The sequence below is a fragment of the Neomonachus schauinslandi genome, chromosome 5 (genome assembly GCF_002201575.2).
Source record: "Neomonachus schauinslandi chromosome 5, ASM220157v2, whole genome shotgun sequence".
Taxonomy (NCBI): domain Eukaryota; kingdom Metazoa; phylum Chordata; class Mammalia; order Carnivora; family Phocidae; genus Neomonachus; species Neomonachus schauinslandi.
This window is the reverse complement of record NC_058407.1, coordinates 40,428,648-40,434,647: the sequence shown is the minus strand read 5'-3', so window position 1 is coordinate 40,434,647 and position 6,000 is coordinate 40,428,648.

Here is a 6,000-nt window from a genome sequence, read left to right as displayed (position 1 = left end):
AGTATTAATATATCATCTAATGTATTCATCTATATTTTCAGACTTGTTGACCACCCTCCAATATGGTCAATATGTAAATAAATGTGTTATCTCCATCAGAGAAGAAGGTGCACGTTTGTGAAGAGAAGGACTTTGTCAGCCTTTCTAAAAGTGAATATACTGGAAAATCACTGTTCTCATTTTCAGAAAAGAGTTGGTACTGGGTCAGTATTTTCAGATAGGCTCTGATGATGGAGTTTATTTCCCTTTGCTTACTTTCCTATAAGTGTATCATTCAGGACACTCCAGAAGTCCTGCATCTTTATTTAGTGCAAGCACAAATGCCTGGAAGAATGGAAGGTGAAACCACCAGGTAGCCTCCAGCACGCACGGTTATCAGCATCACCCTTGTACCCCAGCTGTGGGCCCTACACTTGCTTAGCTGTCTTCTTCCTACACCCCCTCTGAATGTGGCAGGCTTTGACTATCACTCACAGGCACATTATCTTGTTCCGTTTTGCTTTATGTTTACTCTGTTTTATTATTTGCCACCCCTCCACCCCCTTCCCTAAGCCAGGATTGGAGAAAAAAATAGATTTTTATATTAAAAGGCAGATATGTAAAAAGTTATTTGAAATAAGTGATGTAGGTTTAGGGCTTTATGTTTCCACTCAATTCTAAACATCTTTATGATCTCTAAATGATGGAGAGAATGCTTGTTGTTTTTCAGTGAACTTTTAAAGCTTAAAGATGAGAGAGAGTGGTAAAGTTCCAAATACGTGTTTCAACTCTATGAATTCTTGCTAATTAACAAGCTGGATTGGGTGAAAGTATGCCTGCAGAGCTGGTGTTTTACCTCCTACTATTCGACTGTGCTCGTTCCTTTTATTTAAAATTTTTTTTCCACTTCCTTTCTAATCTGTTATAATACTCTTTGCATCTTCTGATTGGCTCTGTATTGACCCTTGTTTACTGTAGACATTTTGGTGGTACGTTTATAGAATTTTTGTAGGGGCTCAAACACATGGGAAGAAATGGCACCAGTAAAATGTAAATGGGAGAGAAAAGCAGACTTTAAAGCTTATCTAAATGGAGCTCACTGTTTAGCATTGCCTGAAATTGCTCTACCCTCTTTAAGATTTACTGGTAATTTCACACTTATATTGAATAGTCTGTGAAGGAATAATAAGCCTTATTCTTTGCCAGAGATGCTTTGTTTAAATCAAATCCTCTGGAGAAAAACTCAAGAGGAAAAGCTGCTGAGTTTACTTAATATAAAAAAGTCTCTTTCTTTTTTTTTTCCTGTAAAGTTTCCTTGACAGCATTACTTGTTGATTAAAATGCTCTGCAAAGTACTAGTGATCCTGTCAAGATCACACTGTACTTTTTTACTGCAGAGGCAAATATTAACCTCTCCTGAGGTTTCTCCAGCAAAGCATTTTCTCCTTTTCACTGCTTAGCATTGCCAGATGTGCAATTAAATGGTCATTTCACCTTTAGTATAGTTTTCATGGTGTGTTATTTTCATTATTTTTCTTGTTTATGTACACTGTAGCAGTTATGGTCTCCACATGCTTGCTCTGTAAGATAGCTCTTAAAGCTCAGCTGAGAGATGCAAGCTGGTGGGGAAAAAATCAGCACTGGTCTCCCATTTATCTTATTTTAACCCTCAAAGGTAAATTCAGCTGGGTAAATGTGTTTCTAAGAATCTTTCAGAGATCAGGCAATATGTTTGTGTATTTCCTCAGCAGTATGAAGAGGCCTACATCCGTAGCATCTGATTTTATTATTTAATGGCTTTGCGCTATTCAGAAAGTACTTTTTAAAAGTAAGATGCATTAAGCAGGTGAATTAGTAGCTGAGGTGTGGTGAAATAAATGTGTGTAGAAACTAGGCTCTGTGTGAGAGAGAGAGAGAGAGAGAGCACGAGAGAGAGTGAACGGGCAGGAGAAAGTTAAGGATTCCTTCTTGATGAATATAAACAAAAGACAATTTCAAAGAAAATGGGAGTTAAATAATTGAAATAACTCTTAGTAAGACATACAATTGAATTTATTTTTCTTAATGTTATTCTCAGAGAAGTCCCAAATATCTTGTTTCATGAGAATCTGGAATACGTACAGTAGAAAATGCAAATATGCCCTTATTGCAGAAAGAATTACAGAAATAAAACTTCTAGAATGCACATACTTTCGGGCATGGTTTTTAAAACTGTCCTATGAAAATGATGTATTTCTAATGAGCAATTTTAATGTTTAATAGGAAAAAGGGAAATTGGCTTTATGGGAGACAAATCTATCCCATCCAATTAGAATTATGAAACTTTCCGTTTATGTTTCTTCAAAGAGTTTTGTTTTGCTTTGTTTGCCTGTTTTTTGTCATAAAGTGTGGAAAGTTGGCTGTGTTGTATCCAGGAATAAGAGTATGTGAATGCTAACACCATTTGTTTTCAATGGCCTCATTCAATGGTAATACTTTTGTTAGGAAAGGCAGGAGTAAATCATTACATTTGCAAGAATCCAGGTTAGTATCTGATGGTGTCCATCAGCAGGTGTTTATAGGAGAGGAGACAAATAATAGACTGTTTTTCATCTTTGACATTTCGCCTCTTATCTACCTGCATTTGAGAGTAGAAGCTTTTGTTCTATCCATTCCAGAAATATATGTGAGGGATTTTAGTTTATTTATGATAAAGAATATGAAAATAAATGTATTCATTAGTAGCCAAATTTAATTAATGAAAAGTCAGATTATTTTAAAAGTTAGCAAATTGCTTATTTTCCTAATTCTGTATTCCAAGTTCACATGTAATATGTACCCATTGTTGATAGATTTCAGCCCATCCCATTTTCAGCAAATCTAATGGTACTTTGTTTCATTTTATTTTGGCTGTGCAAATTTCCTCCATATTCTTAAAATCCATTGCAGGCCTTTCCAGTGACTAAGGCGGTATCTGTCAGTGATAGTGGAATTGATTGATTTCAAAAGCTTCTTGTTGCTATTATAGAACTTGGCAAAGAGAAGACTCATGGCAGCAATAGATGTATCTGGGAACTTTTTATGAGACCAGTGGGACTCTTCTAAATATTTTTAGTGGTTCCCCCTCACCTCACTCCCTTTTGCCTTTATGCCTGAACTGAATACTAACGTAACTGTGGTATACATATGCTACTCATCCTGAATGTACAAGAGTTGACTAATAATGAGAATTTTAAGCTGAGGTTACTAAGAGTTGAACTTCCTCTTCTATTGGATAAAAATCTTGTTTATCACCAGCTACTTAATAGCAGATTATCAGCAAAAATTTCTTCATTCTCATTTCTTTTAAATTTTGTAGACTCTCTCCAGTTCATTAAAAAAATATAGCTATTGAATAAGAAAAATAGACTAGAGTTTTGGATATCAAGCTTAGTTATCCCTTTCTTTCTTCTATCTTCATCCTTGCCCACCCTTTAAAGCTTATAAATATTTTGTGGAAGCATTTTAGGGGAATAAGAAACATAATGTTGTAAAAATATTTAGCAAGCATATATGAGTGCAGGGTAAAAGATTGAGATAACAAACAGAAATCATAGTCTTAGTCTAAAATTTCAACTTTGTTAAAAATTAGGAGCTCATTTTATATATCTTATCTCGGTAATGATAAAAAATTTCTTGAATTAAAAGTCATCTTTACACAAATCTATCTTACTTTTTCAACATTATGCTTTTCTATTCAGTCATTTTCACTGTTTAAACTTTTAAAACAGGAAAGAGGAAGATATTTTAGGTTAACGTATGTGTTGTTCATAAAACCAATAACCAAAGAATATGTAAGAAAGAATTAGAGAACAGTCTCTATTGCTATCAGAAATAGTCCTTTCATCGTGAAATTTCAAGAAAAGGAACCCTTGAGACTCAGCTAGTATGGAAGTGAAAGGAATGTAGATCTGGACATCAACATTTTACTGAGAAAACTGATTGGCAAAGAAAACAGATGGCAAGGTCAGGATGAAAATAATGTCAGTAAAAGAAAATATATAAAGAAAACTATTCTGGTGAAGACAGATAAGAAGGAAGAGGAAAACTTTGAATTCATTCATTCAGATTTTTTTCTTCTAGGGGTGTATTTGAAGGTTGCATCTCATTATGGTCTATTTTCTGTGTATTTCTGAATCTAATGGATGAGATGTTCCTGACAGAGAAACATGGTTCTCAGTTATTGGTTTAATTTTGTTTCTGAGTAATTGAAAATAGGGCCATTGTATACAGCTGAGAACACTGTGCCCTGCACCACTCTAGATGTAAAAGGCACTATAACCTCAAGTGGTGGTCCAGGACCACTAATTTTGCTCAGTAAACAGATGCTTATAATACATACAGAATTTTGTGTTGCTGACCAAGCAGCTGAATAAAATACTCAGAATAGTAGGAGGTTAATCAGTAGACCCCATGCTTTCCTTTTCACATTTACTAATCCCCCATTCTCTTTTCCATGTCTTCAGGTAGGTTGAATAATAAGTAGATCTTGCTGAATCTCTCAATATCCTCCTCCTTCCCCACTCCTCTGGACCCACGCACACAGCTATTTTGAAATATCCCCAGAGTTTACAGTAAAATGTTGCATGATTTGATAAAGACCACCTTTGTGAAGTTGTTGATTTGAGTGGGTTTTCTGGGTGGTCTTGTAGATTGGATATGAATGTTAGCATATCTAAAATTCCCTTTGCTGGAACTAAGGGAACTATCTTCTGATCCCAGGCAACAATTCATTTAACTCAGTTTTTGAGTTGAAATCACAGGTGATTATATTGCTACCTTGTGTTAAACATAAAAATAAATAGTTTAAAAAGAGAACTTTAGAAAATATTTCTTTTCAGTTCCTAAAAGAAACCTGATGCACCCTCATTTTTTTTGAAATAAAGCAGAGGATATTTAACATTTTTACTCTGAAAGAGTAGGGGCCATGGTTACATTACATGCCCTAGGGTGTTTGGTATGTAAGAATATGCAGTATTCCAAGTGATATTCCTACAAATTCTTCACAACTACAATGTACAACCTTTGCAAGCAACATTTGTATTTTTACCTTTTAAACAGTTATATTTTGGTGTGTCATCCCTTTTTATTTTAACCAAGTCTTATTTATATATAATATTCAAAACTAGCTGAAAGTAATAAAAGTGGCAAGGGAACAGTAGTGAAAAAGATACTTCTATAAAATAGTGTTTTATATATTGTTATGCCTAAAATTATTTGGCTGCACTTCCCAGGAGCAAACTCTCATGATCTGGGTTAAGGTGCCCTTATTTACCTTTATAATACAATGTATTTTTGTACATGCATGCCAACAAGAATAGTTCTTTCAAATATAACTATTTTTAAAGTTGTCAATATCCTTTTAGAATTTTTCTTTAGACTTGTAAGGTCCACTGCCTTGTTGGAGCACTGAAATTTATCTGGCAAGACTATCGAAGAGATTTTGTTTTAATAAAATAGCTGTCCTTTCTCCAGATGTATGTATTTTTTATTTTGGGGGATGATATTCTAAAAGGGAGAGTATAACATGCAGTGCCATTTCAAAGCTCACTACATTTGCTTTTCATTATACTTCATGGTTAGGCAGCCTTCTGAATTTGATGAATTTTATTTGCTCAATTAACTATATCGGTAGCATATTGTAAGGAAGCCTGTAAGATGGTAAATGTATGCCACAGAGCAGATATAACCAGCTTCCACCTATCCTGAGTTGTTCCTCATTTTAATGGGCATCATGTGCATTTCCAAATGTCCATTAACTGTTTTATTATTGGCTTCTTTGTACTTATCACCTGCCTTTATGTTTTAGACAGCTGGTTTACCTTCTTTTCCCCTGCTCAATACCACAATACAGGCATATCTTGGCTTATTGCCCCCTTAAATATACTGTATGGCTAATACTTCTCTATGTATCAAATTTTTCCCAGATCCCTGAAAAAAAAAAATGATACCAATGGGGATTCTGGCAAGAGATACTCTAAAATAGACCTCAGTGTTTTAAGT